This window comes from Thalia democratica, chromosome 8 (assembly GCF_965202585.1).
Source record: "Thalia democratica chromosome 8, ktThaDemo2.hap1.1, whole genome shotgun sequence".
Classification (NCBI taxonomy): Eukaryota; Metazoa; Chordata; class Thaliacea; order Salpida; family Salpidae; genus Thalia; species Thalia democratica.
Genome location: NC_139172.1, coordinates 28,240,827 through 28,261,499, shown reverse-complemented (window position 1 = coordinate 28,261,499; position 20,673 = coordinate 28,240,827).

The window sequence follows — 20,673 nt, the reverse complement described above, 5'->3', positions numbered from 1 at the left end:
AAACTAAACTTGCACTTTTGCTAAACATAGGGAGATTTTATACAATTAACAAAAACTTTAGATTTTTTTTTAAATTACTGTAAAAAAAAAGTACAACTAAAATAAAAACAAAACATTGGTAACATTGAGTTAATCTTATACATTTGAAATAAAATTTCAACAAACTCCTTTAGACTATAAAAGTACGAATATATACCACAGAATATTTGCTCTTTTTTCTAACCGAAACTCACCGTTTTCAGTTTTTGCTGTTTGTTTCGAGTTGCAAAGCTCCCCGGAGCAGCATGAAATTTCGCACTTTGCGGACGAGCTGCTTTCAAACAAATAATTTCCGATGCTCAAAGTTGGTAAGAACTTATTACATGACAGATCATTACAAACGTCCGCACTTATGCAACCGCCGTAAGCTAATCTTCCTATTGTTTATGGTTTTGTTTTTTAATATAGTTAAACTACTAAAATAAATAGACTAAATTTAATAATAATTGTAAAATAATACTAACGATAATTAATTCCCGTCCCATTGAGGTTGGACTGTTAAAATTTTTTATTTATTATAATATCTTCTTTAGTTTTTTATCTTCAAACAGTTTTTATCATGTGTTGGTATACTATAAAAGGGTATGTTTTATAAACTTGTTCAAGTTTTTTTTATACAAGTTTTTGAATTAACACAACAGTAACATGTCTGTATAAAAATGCTGATCATTTAAATAACTCAAACTAATGTTTTAAACAATCTTCTTTTATCATAATTCTTTTTTTAATAAAATGTTAATAATTATTTCTATTCCGTAGGTAAAAAACATTTTTTGTTAAACAAAAGCAATTTTCAGAGCGAAGTATGAAAAACAATCAAAAACGACTCAAAAAAGAAGTCAAGAGACTTAAACACATCTTTAAGCAAAAGTTTTATATTAGTTACCCGATTGGAAGTATGATTTGAACCCCCTTCCACCAATCGACCTGTCAGAATACAACCTGACGTTCATCGTGTTGGTGGTGGATCTGAAGGTCATCGTTTTGTTCACAAGCTTCATCTGCCTCACCGTTTCCATCAGCCTCCTTTCTTTGCCGTCCGTGACCTGAGGAATATTGTGCACGAAGCACTCATACTTGAAACTAAGATTAAGTTTTTGTGTAAAATGTAGAAGTAAATATAACAACAATGTTTTTTTTTAATTGTACAGCCTTTGAAATTGTTAAATTTTGATTCATTTGTTTATTTGTAAAGATATAAATTATAAAAAAAAATTAACAAAATGAAATTTAAAAAACAAAACAAGTATTTAAAAAAATATTCGGGGTCAACATTTTTACTTCAGTTAAGCTCCATTTTGTTAAAACATATAATCTAAAATGTTATTGAAATTTGCAGGGACGTGTTTTGATTGGTTTCATGTTTCCTGTGCAACTCTGAAAATCAGGAAAAAACGTAATAAAATGTGGTTGAATATTGTTTTATTCTAAAATAGTTTACCATAAACTCATAATTTTGTATTAACTTTTTGTTATAAAGTTGTTTCGTTTCTATAACATTTTTAAGTAATAATGTTAAGCTCGGCAAAAATAATGCAGTTTTATAACTTTTTTCTGTAGAAAAAAAGTGAAAATCATATAAAAGTTTTAAAAACGGTTAAATGACAAATCAAATTAGGACAACTTTGACAATTCAACACTCGGTTTTTTTTTTAATCAGACAGTATACAGGTTTAATGTGCTATACTTACATAATTAAAAAAAATTCTTCAAAAAATAAACATACTATTATATTTAAATGTCTAAAGCAATATTGTTTTAAAAATGCTTACTGAAAACAGCCTGCTTGAATGTATTTGAGAAAACCTTTTTTTATTAGCTAATAAATATACTTGAGTATTGAAAGTAAGCACATAAGTAAAATCATGTTTGTTGAACAGAAAAGTATCGCATTCCTTATAAATAAAGAATCAATCTATTTCTAATTTATGCTGCATTATGATGATTTTTTTCCCTAGTTATTATCTTTATGCAAACTATTATCAATTTATTAAATTAGCTGATGATAAACGTTGAACGAGCTGCGAAACCTTTAACGTTTTTTTTATGTATTTCAATCACATCTTGTATAATGCTTATATAAAGAAGATGTGTATTTCATATGTTATAGCTTATACAATAAAATATTTCCTTTAAAGTAAATTATTAATTAACACAAAGCAATGAGACTTTAGAATTCTTGACTTTTACAAGATAAAAGTATGTTGTCTAAAATAACCTACTTTGTTTATAATATGCTACGAAAATCAAAATAATTTAAACGAAAGAAAATAAGCAGTAACGTAAAATGTTTTTCTGTGTTTAAATACAATTATTACCTGTTTTGAGCGAAATTAGGAAAAGCAGTTAAATAAAATACAACACTTAAAATTTAATTAAAATAAAAACGTTTAATGTCCGAATCAACTTGTAGCTTAAAAAATAGCAAGTAGATTTAAAATAAATGTTTTTAAAAGAAACAAAACAATAACTGATAGGTAAAACAAGTTTTTTTTTTCTTGGTCTGTTCAAAATTCAAGCCGAAGATTATTTTTTAAACTAAATTATAATTTCACTAAAAGAATTTAAGTTCAACATTGTGTTGCTAAAATGTATTATGTTTCAATAAAAACAAGCGCAAAAGTTGATATGTTTCTAATTGTTAAAAGCTTTTGGTAAAATAAACAAACACGGTTTTGTAACAGGTGTAAACTACAATTAACTTCAAAATTACACTTAAAAAAACTTTATAAACCTAATGTAGTTGTAGGTTAGCCATCATGACGAATCTGTTTTTTACTTTAGTTTTTATTTGAAATTATTCTGTATAAAGCACTTTTTTCTGCAACTTAAATTCACAAATCTTATTTGTTAATTCAAAGCGAACAGCACTGATGCTTATTTTATTGTGATTTATATTGTTAGAAATTTTACAATTATACACGAAGCTTGAGAAAAAATTGGTTTTAATGCAGCCGTTACTAAAAACAATAGTATCTTACAAAAACATTTCACAAAAAAAATAACTCTTTTATGTCATTTAGACCTGTAGAATCGTTAATATACATTATACGAAAAGTTTTTATGTCTGAAGCCCATTAAACTACCACCGCTACTGAGAACTTGGCTGTTTGAAATATTTTAAAAGTGTTTGTGTTCCAATGTTTATTTTATCGGAAGTCTGATTGTAACGGTTGTTTAAACATTTATGTTTGTTTAAACTTAAGTTTATCTTTTAATTTAAATTTAAACAAACATTTGAGCTCGAGCTGCAAATAGTCCAATTAATTAAAACTGTAAGCACCACAAACAAACGGCCGATTATTTTAATAATATATAGGTTACACGTACACTCAGTAAACTGGTGCAAACCTGCGGCAATTAAACATTGTTTGCGATCAATTTATTTTTTTATAACGCTGGTTCAATCTTTTACATAATCCAAGTTTAAAAGTGTTTAATACTTTTCAGTATTAAAGCTTATAGTTTAGTTATAACTTAAATTTTAACACAGTTTTACAAGGCAAAATTTGTAATAGTACATAATTTTTTTATTGAATTTAATGAAGTACACTACTCTTTCCTTTAATTCGCACACCGAACAACATCTAAAAGTACTACCTCATAGGAAAGTGAAAAGTAAAATAATTATAACCAACTTATTTTGAAAAATGGTTAAATTAAATATCTTAAATGCAAATAACTTTATGAAATTATATAACACCCATTAAAACAAAAAAAAAAACTTTTTAAATAACATTCTTTGTATTGAAGTTGTTAAATACGTTTAGTTACTAACCTAAATATACATATTTTAAATTATAAAGCAATTTTTTATACAATTTGTACATTTTAAACTAAAGTTAGTTAGTTAATACTTTCATTTAAAAGATAGTTTTTAAACGTTGACAAATTTTATATTCATACTTAAACTATAAACGAAGCTTATGTAAATTACGCAGTATGCTTTTTTAATGTTTAAGTATTTTTTATAAGCTTTTTATTTATTTTTTGTTTAAATGTGACCATGAGATTTTTAGATGTAAAATTTTTTTTTTCCTTTTTTTAAAGTTGACTGTATTTTTCTAGGTACCTATGTATGATTTATATATTTTTTCAGTTTTTTAAATATAAAAGTTTTGAATCAAATTTGCTTTCTATAAATTTTATAAACCGGGTAAAAACTGCAAACTAAAAGGGAAATGCGAACTTTACAGAGGCGAACTCAAAAAATTCCACAGTACAAACATCGAGGTCCTTTTAATTTCTAAAGAGACAAAACTTTTATGTTTTCTTTTATTTCTTTTGTAAACAAAACGATTTGTTGTTTTTTTTTCTTATTAAAATTGTTTTTAAGCTAATTTTTATTCCCATATTCAAAACTGATTAAAACTAAAAGTTTTTAAGGTAGAATTCGTCTGCTAACTTAAAAATTTCATCACGTCGTGTAATGCTTAGTGACAGATTGCGATATTGTTCAAACAATGCAAACAATATTTGTTTGTTAACAAACGTTCAAACTGGGATCCAACACAGCATTTAATAATTAGGTCAATTGCAGCTTGGTTAGCTTAATGTATATTTAAATTGGTCTGTTTTTATAATAAATTTTTTTTTTTGTTTTCTGCATTTTTTCAACGCATATGATTGGACAAATTAAGTAAATAATATTTCTTACATGCGTGTTGTAGAATAAAAAAATGTTGCTAGCTGAGAGTATATAAGAGCAGATGATAGTATATAAATTACAAAACCTTTGTTGCAAATAAAAGAAACGATCTTAGTTAGAATTCAAATCAGTAAAATTAAAATTATCTTTAAGTTTACGTAAATGGTTTTTTAATGTAAATAATGCAACAAGCAGTTATAGTAAATTATGAACAAATATTAGTAATTCAAAGTAATGTATATGCACAACCTTCAAAAGAATTACAAATCTTTTGCATCAAGGTTTAGCAAACAACAATGGTCATTTTAGTATAATGATATAAATGCAAACATTTATTCAGTGCAAGCTATAAAAGAATGAATTCTTATGCTTTTTCACTAAATGGTAGAAACCTTTAGCCAAAAGCTTTAGTTTATTAAAAAGTTTAATTTAATAAAACTAATGTTTCGTAAAATAACTTATTACATGTCTTAATTTAAAAACTTTTATTTTTAAATTCCCTAAGCAGCTTCATAAAGATAGTTTAATAAAGAAATAATAGCAATTTGTTTTGCATGACATATAAGTTATTACAAAGTATGTTTAAAGTTCATAAAATTAGCATACATATCATGTTACAAGAGACTTATGTAAAATTTAAATAAGTATTTTCAACTTAAGTAAACTGCAAAGTACTAAAGCTATATTTTCAGCTTTCAATTTTTTATGACTAAAATTAATTAAGTTTCGTTTGTCTGTAGTAACGGCTAAAACTTTAAATACTTTAATTAAAATTAGTATTTTGAAAGCTAAATTTAGTTACAGTTTTATCAGTTTCAATTAACAAAAAGGTTTACAAAAACAGCTTTAGCACTCTAGTAAGCATTAAAAAAAATTACGCAATGGCTGGAAACAATGTAAGAAAACGTAACAACGCAAAAAAATCAAAACAAGAAGAAAAACAAGTCAAGAAAATTGTTGATGAGACAAAAGATGTTAAAAGCTCCAAAGACTCTAAAGGCAAAAGCAATAGCGTCTATTTTTACGTCATTTGCGCAATAACCGTGTTCGTGCTTAGCTCCTTCAGCAGCAACATAACCAAAAGTTTCAAAAACTTCCAAATGGGTTTTTTTGAGGGCGGCCACAAAGTCGATGAAGTACACACTGGCAACGAGTTACTTGACGACCAATTTATTTTAGAAAAAAGGTACTTATATTTTGTTTTGCGTTTTATAATTATTTTTTATGTTTTAAAGTATTAACGGTTTATAAAAATAGTACATCAAAAAGATATCATTTAATTTTCATGCTTTTGTACTATAAGTACAACCTACTCACTCACTAATTCAAAAAAACAGCTTGGATTTCGCCGGAGCAGACGGGGTTGTGGAAGATGACAACTTCAACATTTACACGGGACTCAGATCAGGAGAGATCGTGAAGATCCACCCGAGCGTGGATGGAGAGGTCGGCGAAGGAAAGCAGGAGATTTTCTTCCAACCAAAGTTTCAGAATCTGGCAAAAACCGACTCCAACGCTAAGTACGGCAGACCTCTAGGTTGGTGTTTTTTAAACTTTAACTTGCTTTAAATATACGTTTTTATTCATATATTACAAAGATCGGCAAACAGCGGTCCACGGGCTAATTAAATCTTAATCTGCGGTCTGCGAGGTACGTTTCAGCGAAAATATATTTAGTTTTTGTTACAAAAGGATTTAAAAATTGGCTCCTTAAAAATATTACTTGCCCCTTTCAAGTGCTCTAACACTGCTTTTTATGTTTCAATATAGTTAAGTTTGTTTATAACCCTAAAGCAAGCAGACGCAAGTAAATTTTATATTTTAGCTAATATATATTACAATTTATATTGCAATTACTAGCATACTGATTTTAATTACTACTTAAAACAAGGCTTTAGAAATAATGAAAAAAAATTCTGACTATTTGTTTTACTGTATTGAAACTAAAAACATCAATTTGTGATTTTATCAGGCTATAAGTTTAAAACTTATTTTTTTTAGTATTATACTTATAAAAATTTCGACTTTAAACTAGTTTTATAGTTAATTGATATAAAATTTTTTAGTTAAAATTAAATTGAAGCCGATTATAGTTAACTTGTTTAAATTATAGATATTTTTTGCTCAAAACTTTACAACTTTATAACTTTGTTAATAGACGTTTAGCTTAAAAAATATTCTAAGTATGTATACTAGAATTTAAAACTTTTTATAAAATTTAAGAGATAAAAGTAGGATAAGTCAAAACAACAGAAGTCTAAACAAAACCTTTCTTATGATAATCAGAGTTGTTGAATCATTAAACATTTTTTTATATATTTTTTAGTCATAATTGCATAAGCACACTTTGTTTAAGTTTATGAACGAAGTAAGATTAACTATACAGTAAACGAAGGTAAGTTAATCTTATATTTAAATAAATTGTTTAGTATTAAAATAATTTATCTTTGAAAAATTTTTGTGTATCACACTAGTTTTAAGTTTTTTATTTATATTCTCACTTTTAGTAACTTATATCAATACTTTTCATTCGTTTTAAAAACATAAAAACTAAAAAACTAATCAACCCTGACATCTGTACCTTTTAAAAGTATATTGACTCAAATTTATACTTCAAAAGTATGTTTACAAAATATTAGATTTCTTATATGTTTATTAATGTGTACTGAATAAAAAAAGTGTTTCATTATATTAGCAACAGTTTACGAGGCACTTGCTGTATTAAAACAAACGCACGTTAATCTGATTTAAAACAGGTAAAACTATTATAAAAGTAAAACTTTATGAGGAATTGGTTAAGTGTTTTTATTTGGAATAAATCCAATATTTAAACGGTAATAAATAACATTATAAAAGTAGTGGCTTTGAAAAAATCAAAAAAATTGAGAATTTAATTGTATTTTAAAAGTTAAAAGTTTTCTACTACTTACTTGTACAATAAATTTATTAAAAAGAGCCATTATGACACTGTTAGTTTTAGTTTTTAGAATAAAGTTTAACTTTTATAGTAGCAACCATCTGGCTTTATAGAGGTTTACCTAAACAAAAAGTAATGGGTTAAATCTAAATAAACAACATCAACTAATTGTTTAATCTTATTTAAAGCTGCTGCTAAATAAAATGTTTAGAAAAGTATTGTTGAATTTAAACGTACTAGTGAACATATTTGTTTGTCTATGTCTGCGTGCGAGCTAATACTTAATTTACATACGATTTTGTTTATCATCATGTTTTCTTTTGTTTGCAAATACGTATTTACTACTGCATAGAGTAAATAAACTGCAAATATAGCAAATAAACTGTTAACTCAAATATATTGTTTGCCATTTGCACGTAGTTTTGTAATAAAAGTGCTTTTTCATCGAAATCTTGTTTAAAATTTAACAATTTAAGTAAAAAGTTTGATAAAACAGTTATTTAAACTTGTTTTGTACTAGTCAAGCTTTTGTAGAGTCGTTAAAAAATAAGTTAAAATAAGACAATAATGAATATAATAAATAGATAAAAGTACAATAATTTCAACAATTAAAATAAAATAATACAAAATGATAATATACTAAAAATATATAACAGAATACATTTCATTTTCTTTAAATTTATTTAAGTACTTTCAAAGTAGGACTCATCAGAAATAGTTTCCTACTGAATTGGAATGAATACAAAATGAAATAAAATTATACTGAAGTTTAAAGTTTTAAGATATAAAATTACGTAATAATCAAATGTTAAAATTAAATAAGTGCTAATGCTGAACAAATTTGGTATACTAATAAAACCCGGTAGAATTAAAACAATCTAAATAAAGAAGCGATAAAAATTTTAAATTAAAACTATGCTTAAAAATAATGTTTAACAAGAAACTAATTACTTTAAAATTACTAATATAAGGATTTAAAAAGTCTAGTTTGGTAAACGAACTTTTTCTGCTTACATAAACTAATAATGATAATAAAAATACATAGTAAAAACATATACTAATTCAAATTATTATTTCAAATGTATAACTTCTTTACATATGACTTAAAACAAATCAACAAAAAAAAATGAGGGTAGTAGTTAACGTTAAAAGAAAATCTTGAGAGTTTAGTGTTTAAAGTTACCTGCATACCTTTTGAAACAATCTATAAAAATTAAAATATTCAACAACAGGAATGAGAATAGTGAACAACGTTCTGTACGTAGCCGATGCAATTTACGGAGTGTACAAAATAGACCTTGACACGAAAAAAGCAACTCCGCTGGTGAAAATTGACCAGGCAATTCCCAAGATGTCCCTTCCAAACGACCTCGATGTCACTTCTGAGGGCGAAATATTTTTCACCGATTCCAGCTCGAAACACCACTTGAACGACTTGCAATTATCTGAAGATAAAAGTTTGTTTTGAATTTATTTTCAATATTTATCTTAAATGAGTGTTATCTTGATTTAGAATTTACAGGTTAACAAGTAGATAGAGGTTTTATTTATTAAAAATAATATAATTTTAAGTTGTTATAGTTAAGTAAGTAAGAGTTTAAAATCTTAAATATACTAACTGTTGTTATATAAAACAAATGTACATTAATTCTAATGGTTATGAAAGAAAACTTCGGTTTTATATCACATAATGATATAGTCAACGACAAGTTTAAAGTTGAGTGTTTTTTTAAGCAGAAACATTTTCATAGATTTTTAATTTTTTGATCCCTCGAAAATCCGATAGACTCAAATAAAATAAAACTGGCGAATTTTTCTTTTAACATTAAACTGCGAATTTTTAGGAAATAATAAATAGATGTAGCTTCATAAATTTAACTTAAAAGTATAAAAATAAACATTGAAATACAAAACAAATACATACACTACATTTTCTAGTTTTCGATGATTTTACGTTTCAAAACTTTAAACATCTAAAAAATCTTTAAGTTTAAAGCTTTACTAATCACTTCCGATCTCAATTATTTAGGTTCTTGCGTTGGAAGGTTGTTCAAATACAGCGAGAAGACGAACAAGTTAGAAGTTGTCAAAGACAAGTTGTGTTTTGCAAACGGAGTGCAGCTCAACTATTATGAAAATCTGGTGGTGGTAGCTGAAATGATGGCTAAAAGGGTTTTTTTTATCGACACCAAAACTTTCAGAGTTGTCAGGTCACTCAAAGTGAACGGTGGGTTGTGATAGCTTTTTTTTTTTTATGTATAAAGCTTCAAACTTTAAGTATTTTAAAAACTAAGTTTATTTATGAAGCTTTATCTTAATTTATAAAAGTTAAATTTTTAAAGCTAAATAAAAGTTAGTCGTACATGACAGGCATATATGTGCTTATGTATGTAAAATTATTATAAATATTCTCTTAATACTTAATAGGTTCGTTAAACTTAAAGTTTACAAATCAAGACGTGAATTTAGATACAGTAACCTAAACAAATTATACTTACTTAGTTTCTGTATTTCTTTGCGCATAGACACAGAAAAAAAACTAACAAAAAGTTAATAAAATAATTTATCAAAAAATCTTTACTTTTATAATGTCTTTTTCTCTCTTTAATCTTTTGAAACGATATTATATAAATATATTATTATAGGCTGTTTTAGTTCAAAAACAATAAGAGAAATCTAAATTAATTTTTACATCTAAAAACCTAAGATATTTAAGTTATTTCTTTAAAAAATTAAATAGAATTTAGTGTTGTTATATAATTCAGTTACTACTTAAAGTTTTAAATAACTTTAAAGATTTTATAAAATATATTTTAAAGCTTGTAAATTGTAAAGTAAATTAGCACAGGAAGTCTTGACTTAAAAAACAAAGTAACAAAAACTATTTTAGAGTGTATAGTTATATTTTATTACCAATATATTATTCTTAAAAGTTAATTTTTGTTAAGTAGTTTATCAAAATTACTTTTATTTTATTTTTTAAATTTGTAGGTTATCCCGATAATGTAAGAATGAACAGTGATGGAAATTATTACATTGCAGTCAACTCAAACCTTATAAACGACAAAGAGTAAGAAATACTTTACTTATATGATGCTTTACATTTGTGTTTAAATAGGTGGTTTATAATTAAATATAGGTTTATATGATGTCAAAGACATACAAATATAAGGTAGTCTGATGTCCAGTTTTTATTTATGTTTGTATAAGAAAGAGTCTGTAGTTTTTACTTAACCAGCGATCAATTATTTAACTGATTTTCTTTTTCTCTTAAATTTTTTAGTAAGTCTAAACAAAAACTGACGAAAATATTTTGAATCTAAGTAAAAACATAATTAAAATATCAAAAGCTTCAACTACTGTTAGTGTTTTCATTTAATAGTATGTAATTAAATTTTGAGTTATCTTTTTTGGAGAAAAGAAATTGATAAGATTACATTGTTTAAGTATCTTTTGAGCTTCTTTTTTTTAGAAAGATTCTTAATTAGACTCAATTTGCATGGTTATACCAAAGATATTAAGGTTTATACGATAACAAAACCTATTTCTTATGTTCATTAAGACAAAACTTTTTTCGTGAATTAAAGAATACTCAAATGCATCATGAGTTTTATTACATTAAGGTGTAAGCTAATAAAACCTGTATTAATACTGAATAGTTTTTAAACAATTTTATACTTATTAAAACTTTGGTTAAAACTATTTCTAATGATAAATTTGCTTATGTTTAGTGCAATTACTATTTTTAAGTTTTTTCAAGACTAAAATATTTATTTATTATCGAGTAAAAACTTTTAACTAACGTTATAAAAAATGTTTTAACTTTATTATTGGTGAACCTAAGATCGACACTTAAAATACTTTATTGGTTATTTGTTTAATAATGTATCAACTAATAAAAACATATTAGTAAGTCAATCTACTTTTTAATACATACTAGCTTTTTATAAACTGTTAGTTATTTTGCTAAGTTTAAAGCTCTATTTAAATTGTAAACAGCGACTCATCAGAAACATCCGTCCTCGAAGTGTCTAAGAACGGAAAGACGGTGAGAAACATCAACATTTCCCAAACAAACCAGTCTCTAATATCCCACTGCAGCGATTTATCCGACGGCAGAGTTGCCGTTGCCTCGTTTTTCGGCGAAAAATTGTCATTTGGTGATTTGAACGAATAGAATCGTTAAAAGTCGTTCTGATTTAAATTATTTTTTTCTGAGTACATGATTCAATATAGAAAAATAGTTTACACACATATGGTTTTATTTTTACAAAACCTTTAAAATTACTTTTTAGTACTATTATTTATTATAGTTTTAATTATGCATAATATACATGATTCGTTTTGAGAATTTCTTCTTTTTTTATTGCTGTTTTAACAATAAAACTTAAATATTATATCTATTTTGTTATGCTATTTTGTTCCTATTTATTACATATACAAACAATTAAAAAGTAAAAAGATTTAAGTAACAGATAACTTTAGCTTAACAACAATTATTAAAAACCTACTTGAACTTGATATTTAATGAAAAAAAAAAGTTTTAGGCATTTTAAATATAGGATAAGAATTTTGCAACTTCGTATTTTTATTACGTTCTATATTTTTTTATAGGTTTTTGTTGGATAAAAAATTAAAATAAAAGTTTTTTGAGTTTAGAAATATTATCTTAACATTTAGCGTGTCTCGTATATAAGTGCCAGCTAAGTACAACATACTTTAATAGCAACTATATTAATTATACTTTGCTAAATTTTAACAAACACTAAACAAGGTAACCTAAATTGATGTTTGTTTATTTGCCATAGAAACTTTGTTTTTAAGCTTTTTAAGCGGTTTTTTTTTTTGAATAGCTACTTTTAGAAGGGAGATATTATACACAAAACCAGCAATGGCAAAGTGTGACATTTTTGTTAGATGGTGCTGAAAATTTACAAGTTTTTAAAAATACCTTAATTTGATATTTTAAAAAACTATTTAGTTAGATGAAAATAATAAAATTATTATAAATCGTTTGTAAACAGAAGTTTAATGAAAATTAACAGTCTAATAATATTACAATAAATATTTTTATTTTTTTCTACGGAATGAGCATCTGATCTATTTCTCCATCCCACGCGACACTTAAGAAGTATCAAAAAACAGTAAAAAAATAGTAAAATACAAATCACAGTCAAAGCGTTATAAAAAGTTCAAAACTTTGTTTGCTTAGTAAATATTGTCGCAAAAGCTTTTTTCTAAGTAAAGCAAATGAAGCTAGGCAAATAATGGCTTATCTTTACACACTAGTTTCATTTAGTATAAAACTGTAATTTTTTTTTTCATATACAACTAAAGCTTTATTTAGACTAAAAATCTATCTTACTCATCAATTTTCTTTTTTTTTTTACTATTTTATCATATTAAATGGTTATGAAAAGCATTCTCTCAGTAAAGCTTGATATAAGTAGTTATATTACTTTAAAACCATACATTTAGTTGTTTAACTAAGTGAAGGAAAAAACGTTCTTTTAGTCATCTGTATATACTGTTTATTAAACTGAAAAAAATGCTCAAAAAGCTTGGTCTATGGACCTGGTGTAAAAGAAACCTTTCGATCTTCGATTTGTACACCACATGTTATAATAACTATTAGAAGCTGATACAAGTTAATGTTTTTAAATTGACCTTCGACAAACAAAACAAACAAAAAAAAAATTTTACGTACTTCATTGTATTACAAAAAACTTACAATTTTCTTAAATACATACATTTTGTTTTATTTCCTGAAGCAGTGTTTAATTATAATTTTATTACAAATTTATAGATATAAAAATAAAGTTAAAGATTTTTTTAACTTTTGACGGAAAATTCAAATTATTAAGTCTTCTACTAAAGTTTCTTTACATCTAAAACTATTTTTTTAATATTCAAAATAAACTAGGTTTCATTTGCGTGTTGCTTATAAAAACTTTACTAAAGTCAGTTTTTTTTGTAGAATTACCTGAAAATCAAAATATTAACTTTAGAACTTATTTTGTTTGATTCTTTAAAAAACTCTGAGTTTGGGCAGTAGTAAGTAATCAAACTAAAACAACTGTAACACCGTAAAAATCAATTAAAAAAATACGGAAGAAAACGAAATAACACAAACTAAAACTAACATAAAAACTAACATAATCATAACAGTTATCATTACTAACTTAATTAAAAAGAACAAACTGTTAAGTAACAAAACTGTTAAGAGCCGTTATCAAATTAAAATACTTTTTCTCAATTAATATCTAAAGAACATTTTTACTTTCATTAAAAAGACTTGTCACTTTGTCGTTTAGCGATGTACAATTTAACACTTTAATCATTTAAGTATCAACTTCGAGTTTAGTGAATTTTTTAATGGTAAAACTCAGTTACATAAACATAAACAGTATACCATCGCGTACCTGAATTAACGCTTAATTACATTTATTCAAACATTTAAACAGTTTGGCGATAAAAAGTGATAAACATACTTTCAACATAACTTTCAAAAGCTTGCTAAAACGGATTCTGAGGCTTGAAAAATAGTTTTTTAATTATGACTTTAAATGTTGTAAAATATAGATGAGCAGTTTCTAAAGTCGGCAGGCAAGAATTGATAGAAAAAGTTTTTGCAAGCCGAAACCTAATTTTCAATACAAAAACTTTCTAGATCAAAATTGTAGTAAAATAACCATGTAACAAACAATAAAAAAATAAGGTAAATTGATACCAAACTTACAAATATTTGTTAATAAAAGCTCTCTATAATTTTTCTTGCACAAGTATCTCTCAAGCTAAGTAATACGTCGAGCCAATACTTCTGCTTTGCGGATTAGATCTAGCTACGCCAAGCCTCAATCTAAATTTAAAATTATAAGGACTATATATGACTGACTAAAAAGTTTTTTGGAACTAAAATTTAAAAAAAAATTTGTACTTATTTCAAAATCACCTTGAGAATTTGATCTGGAAGATCCAGCCTTTTTTCTGCTAATACCCGGATTCGGTCGGATCTTAATAACAGTTTCGGAAAGTAACAGAAGCTTTTTTTTTTGGTTTATTGGAACTTTCTTTTAAGCATTAGTATTTCCATCTGATAACAACAACATTTTTAGCAAACTACTTAACAAACTTTAAAACTTTTATGAAAAATATGAACTTTAAATAAGACTAACTAAAAAAATAAAATTATAAGCATTTTGAATTTACTTCAAGTGAAAATTTTTACAGGGGTACATAAGTGACAACGCGTGAAGATTCATAAGCCTTGTGGATCAATATAAACTGCCTTGTATGCATTTATCTCTCATACTTCGACTTTTCATTTGTTTTTGAAGTTTTGATAGTCTTCCACTGGTCGCATTTATTAAAAGTAGTTTTGCTAATCAATAAAAAAAAATGTTCAGCCAAAAATGTAGTAAATTATATATAGCAATGAAAAACTAGCTCAAATTAACTATAAAATTAACAATAGTTTTTTATTGTCATGATTTATCAATTAAAGCAGCCAATTACAGTAGTCTAAACTCTAAACTAAGATATTTGTTTTTAAAACAAAAGATTCTTTAAGTTTGATCATATGTCTTGACGAATACACACTTTCATATTCATCTTGAATTGAATTGTCGTCATGCTTTGTGTTTACTTTTTTAGTTAGCGCAACGTGATTTTTTTTTAATAAAACTTTTTAAGATATTTTTTAAATGTTTTTCAATTTTAAAATAACATGGCTATTTTTAGTAACTATAAACATTCTACTTTTGTATTTAAAAAATCAGTTATTTTTGTCATGTTTTTTATTAAGTAGACAAAAATTATATATTTTCCTCAAATTTACTTGATTTTTAAAATGTAGCATATTTAAATTGTGAGAACTTTAAGAATTTGTAACTAGTAGTCTACACGATCCACAAAACTAGGATCCGTCCCTATCCGGATTCGGCTAAAGTTTTAAAAACTTTTAAATCTTTCACTTTTACTTTTTAGTTACGATTTTTTTATACCTTTGTAGTCGATGGGCAAGACTAACAAGAAAAGATTTTTGCCGGCCGGAAAGATTAATAAATAATTCTTTGCAGACCTCTTAATTTGAAAAAATTTAGTTTTTTTCTTAATTCTTTATCGCAAAATTGTATAGAAATAGTTATTTTGAAATGCGTCTATCAAAGGTTGCCTGAATAACATGTATAACTATTTGTAAATACTTAACAATCTTTTCTTTGCTTATACTTTAAACTTTTAAGCTTGGTTTTTTGTGTAGAAATGTTTTTATAAAAATCATTTGACTATGTTAATGTATACGAAAATATTAAATTTAAAGGACATTTAAAAACAACATATATAAAAAAATTGTTGTATGTATGTAATGTTAGTTATTTTGCACAGGTTGTTAATGAGATGACATGTACGTCGCACGCCCGAGATTTCTTCTTGGTGTGCCATACTTTGCCCATACATAACCATGGAAGTTGAACATGTTATAGCTAATAATTATACTTTCGTTAAATAAAAAATTTTTAACTTATTATTCATTAAGGAAATACAAAAAAGTATTCATTTTTTATCTAAAATTACATTCATAATTTCATTTAAATATATATTTAACGTATTGTTTAAACCTTATTGTCACTAAATATTTAACTAACATATAATATTTCTAACAGCTTTTATTTTATTTTTATATGTGATAACACATCACCTTAATGAAGATTTTATACTTTTTCAATATTATTACTGAGGTCGAAAAACTCTAATAATGTTTATTTTGGATATTCACAGTATTAAACATTGTTTATAGAACGAAAAAAAAAGCGCTCAAAAATTTGGTTCAAGGACCTTGTTTACGAAAAAACCTTTCGGTTATCGAGTCACACACCAGAATACAGTTTAATGTCATGTCCAGGACAAAAGAACTGATTTAATAAACTCATGCATATATATAAACAGTTTTTAGTAATAATCTGAAAACAAACTAAACAATTGTCATTAAGTTTTCAATACTGTTATAAATTTCTATTAACTGTAGATTGTTCTTTGAGCTAATTTTATCTTAAGATTTTGTTCATGATTTTTTGTTTCTGTTGAACTCTTTTAGCTTGACTTATATGAAAAAGAAACTTATATTAATCTATATAAGTTTACTTCTCAATAATACACTTAAAAAGCATTGAATAGAATTTTCATCGTTTTTATTGTTTTATTATCCACTGATTAAAATACCAACGTTTTTTTTTTGCTGCATTAATAAGTTTAAAACCCTATATATAAGCCATTTTTTCTGTGCTATTTAATTAAATAATGGTATTTTACAATTAAATTATTGTTTGATACTTGTCACTCTATCTATAGTGACAAATTAATCACCTAGTATTTTTTCTCATGCAAATTATATTTTGATTATTTTGTTAAACAAAAGGAATTTCAAGTGTTATACCTTATGCATATTATCATTTGATTATTGTATAGCAATTTTACTTTTAAGAATAACAATACTCATTTTAGTATCTATACAGGGTTGCCACACACTCAGGATACTCAGGACATACAGGATAATTTAAGATACTTAGAATTTTTCTAAATCTCAGGATAACTTAAGCATGGGATTGAGATAAGAAAAATTCAGAAAAACTAAGGACATTAACTTTTAAACCTATGCTGACTATGGATAGTTTAATTGTTCAAAAATATAGGTTCAATCGTTTGCTAACAAAAAATCCTAGTGAAGTAACTTCACTGGAATATAAATAAAAACAAATTGTACAGTAATCTTCTTTTATTGTACCAACATATGTTTTTTTCTTTCCATTAACAACCCAGTTGAAGTGTGTTGATTCGTTAACACACAGAAACATATGTTGGTACAATAAAGGAAGATTACTGTACAATTTGTTTTTATTTAAGGATAGTTTCGAAATTTTTAATAAAAAACTAAGAATAGTTTTGAGATTCAAAAAGCATTAGAACAGAATCTTTCCAATTTTGAATATAAATTTATTAAATTTACTTTCAATTTTTTGTAATTTTATAACCAATTTCGTAGACAAACTTTTTTATAAACTAAAAAAAAGTAAAATTGAGATTTGAAAAAACTCAGAATGACTCAGGACAGTTGTTGGTCACTAAAACAACTTTTTGACTAAAAGTGTTGCAACCCTGTATATAGTAGTTTACTGAACTTTAAGTTATTTATGCAGAACGGTCATACCAAGAATATTATCTCATAACTTTCCAATCTAGGATGACTTATTAAATACATTCGGTTGTTGTTAAGCAGTTTTACTTTTGTGTAGAAAAAGCTATATAGTAATTGGTTAGTTTTGTTTTCTTTGGAGTGAAAATTTCAATTAAACTTAGTATAATATCTCATTCAAAAAATTTAGTTTGGTTTCTTTTAGCAGATGTCCTCTCAAATTGAACAAAGTATAAAAACTCCAACATATTATTGTTTAGCTATTGATCACAAGTGTTAAAACATGCCAATTGTATGGTTTATTATCTATTTTAGTTAATTATTTAACTAAGAAAATTTTTGGTTTTTATTTTATTTGTTCTGAATATGCTTTACTAATTTTATGTATAAAAACTTAAAAACTTATTTATTTCAATGCTTACAATTTTTTTGTTTAGGCTCATCATATATAAAAAAAAATTTAAGAATTAATTTAATAAACCTGTATTTTATAATTTTAAACTATCTAAAAACAGCTAATGCATTTTTTAATTCAATATTCAACTAGTTTTGTTGAAGTTTTCTAAATGTTGTGCTTGTATTATTTTTTTAAACAATTAAATGTAATTTAGCATGTTATACTTGACTGAATGCAATGCTTTTGTTTGTAATCAATATTTTTAAACAAAATCAGTTTTGTAATTTAGGTATTACATAAGTTGTTTTTGTCCATATTTGTTCAACTTTATCTAGGTTGTCTGGCTTGTACCATCTATTAAGGTTAATCCAGTTAACAGAACACTAAGTTTTGTTTAGTTTAGTTACTTAAAGTTTTGATACTGTGACCTTTAGTATCAAGTTTAAACTGACTCGTACAATTTGTAAAGCTTAAATCAATTACAGAAAGTTTTAGATTTTATGTGAGTATAAGTGGAACTGTTTTTTTTTTACTTACCTTCACTCACAACAAACTGAAACAGCTTTCGACTAAATACATTTTAAACTTCAATATATTATTTTTACTCATAATAAACTGTAAGGTGTTATTTTTAAGTTATACAGTTTTATGTTTTATGTTATACAGTTTTAGATTTTTTTTAGGTTTGATAAGTTAAATGTAAGATTGTAAGTCATTTATTATTAGTAATTACGGACTTGGGAAGCAATATGAATAAGAATATGCGTTAAAACGACAACGAGCTTTATCCACAATTGAGTCATATGTAAAGTTCAAAACAATTAATAGAAATAATGGTTTTTTACGAGCTGTGCCTATTAATTACCAGACAACGACACTGATGTTCAAACTATAGGTAAGATTTTTCATATTATTTTAATTTTAACAACTTGTAAATATTTTGACGATGATTGAGTTGTTTGAAGGTAGTCTTCCTTTATTTTTGTATTAGAAGTTGTACAGTTTTGAAATATTTGAGTTACATACAATGAAATTGGTTTAGGAAAACCCAAAAAAGAAACTGTCTCAATTTTTGTTTTAAACAAAAACAGTAGAATCAGATATCTTTTGTTTTTTTTCAAATATTTTAAAACTGTTTCTAAAGCTTTTAATTTTTCTATGGTAAACTAATTTTTTTTTTTAGGTAGTCATTTAAATTTACTAAAAATAAATTTAGTTGTTTGTTTGTAATAAAAACTAACGTTATTAAGTTACGTTGTACATAGTTAATAAATATTGAAAGTAAAAGTAATTTAAAGTAGGTAGTTAATAGCACATTGACCTTCACATATTGATTATGAATATTCTATAAAAACAAGGCTGTGACTTTTAAAGTTATTAAAAAGAAATAACTTTCTTAAAATTTCGTTTTGATACTAAACACCTACTTTAGTAGTATTATCTAAATTTAACGTTATAATTTCAACGTTTAACACATACTATTAAAATTTTTGCCTGTTAGCAAATTATTAAACAACAATTAGTTTACAATTAAAATAAATTTAATTATTCATTAATCTAAAAAGATTGAAATTAACAATTTTAACACTGTATTTTTGTGGGAGCAGGTCACTTTAGCACGGAGGGTCACTTTAGCACAAGGGGTCACTTTGGCACAGCGTCATTTTAGCACGAGGGGTCACTTTGGCACAGCGTCATTTTAGCACGAGGGGTCACTTTTGTACTGCATCATTTTAGCACGGTGCGTTACTTTAACACTAATTCTTTCTCTTCTATTTTTGCTTGAATCGTCTTTAGATCTTTGTTTTGACTGAGCATTATTTTGCACAAACCAAACCTTTTTAAACCTTAATTTGAAAATTTTCGACAATACATTTTTAATAATAAATACTTAAAACTATTTGGTATATAAAACACGTGTTTTTAAAACTAATTTGAAATTTAAAACTAACAAACATGCATTAGATTCGTAAAAAAAAATTTGCAACTTTATTTTGGAAGTATCTTAACAATCTTTTTAATGTAGTACAAAGTAAAATTTAATCTAAAACAAGTTATGTTGTATAACAGTAAATCAAATATTTTAAAAAATAAAGTTGTTTTATCCAATAGTTGTTTTTAAAAATGTAGTATTAAATTCTCAAGCTTTTTTGTCAGTATAGATAAGTTTGTAAAGTTTAATTTGATTATAAAGGGTTAATACTTTAAAGCTTTTCTTGGTTTTGCTAAACTTTCTTGCCTAAAAATTGAAAACTTGAACTTTAACATGTTAAGATTATTATATTACTATATGGTATAAAGAATTAAAATATTTTATATATTTATTACAAAATCAGTAAATATTATTACACTAAAAGTCTTTAAAAGCAGAAATTAGTTTTTTCAAACAATCTTGCTGCTTTGTATTTTGAGTTTTTTTTACAAAGTTTTGAAAAGTCTCAGCTTTCTTTTGATCTAGAAAATATTATATTATCTTATTGGTT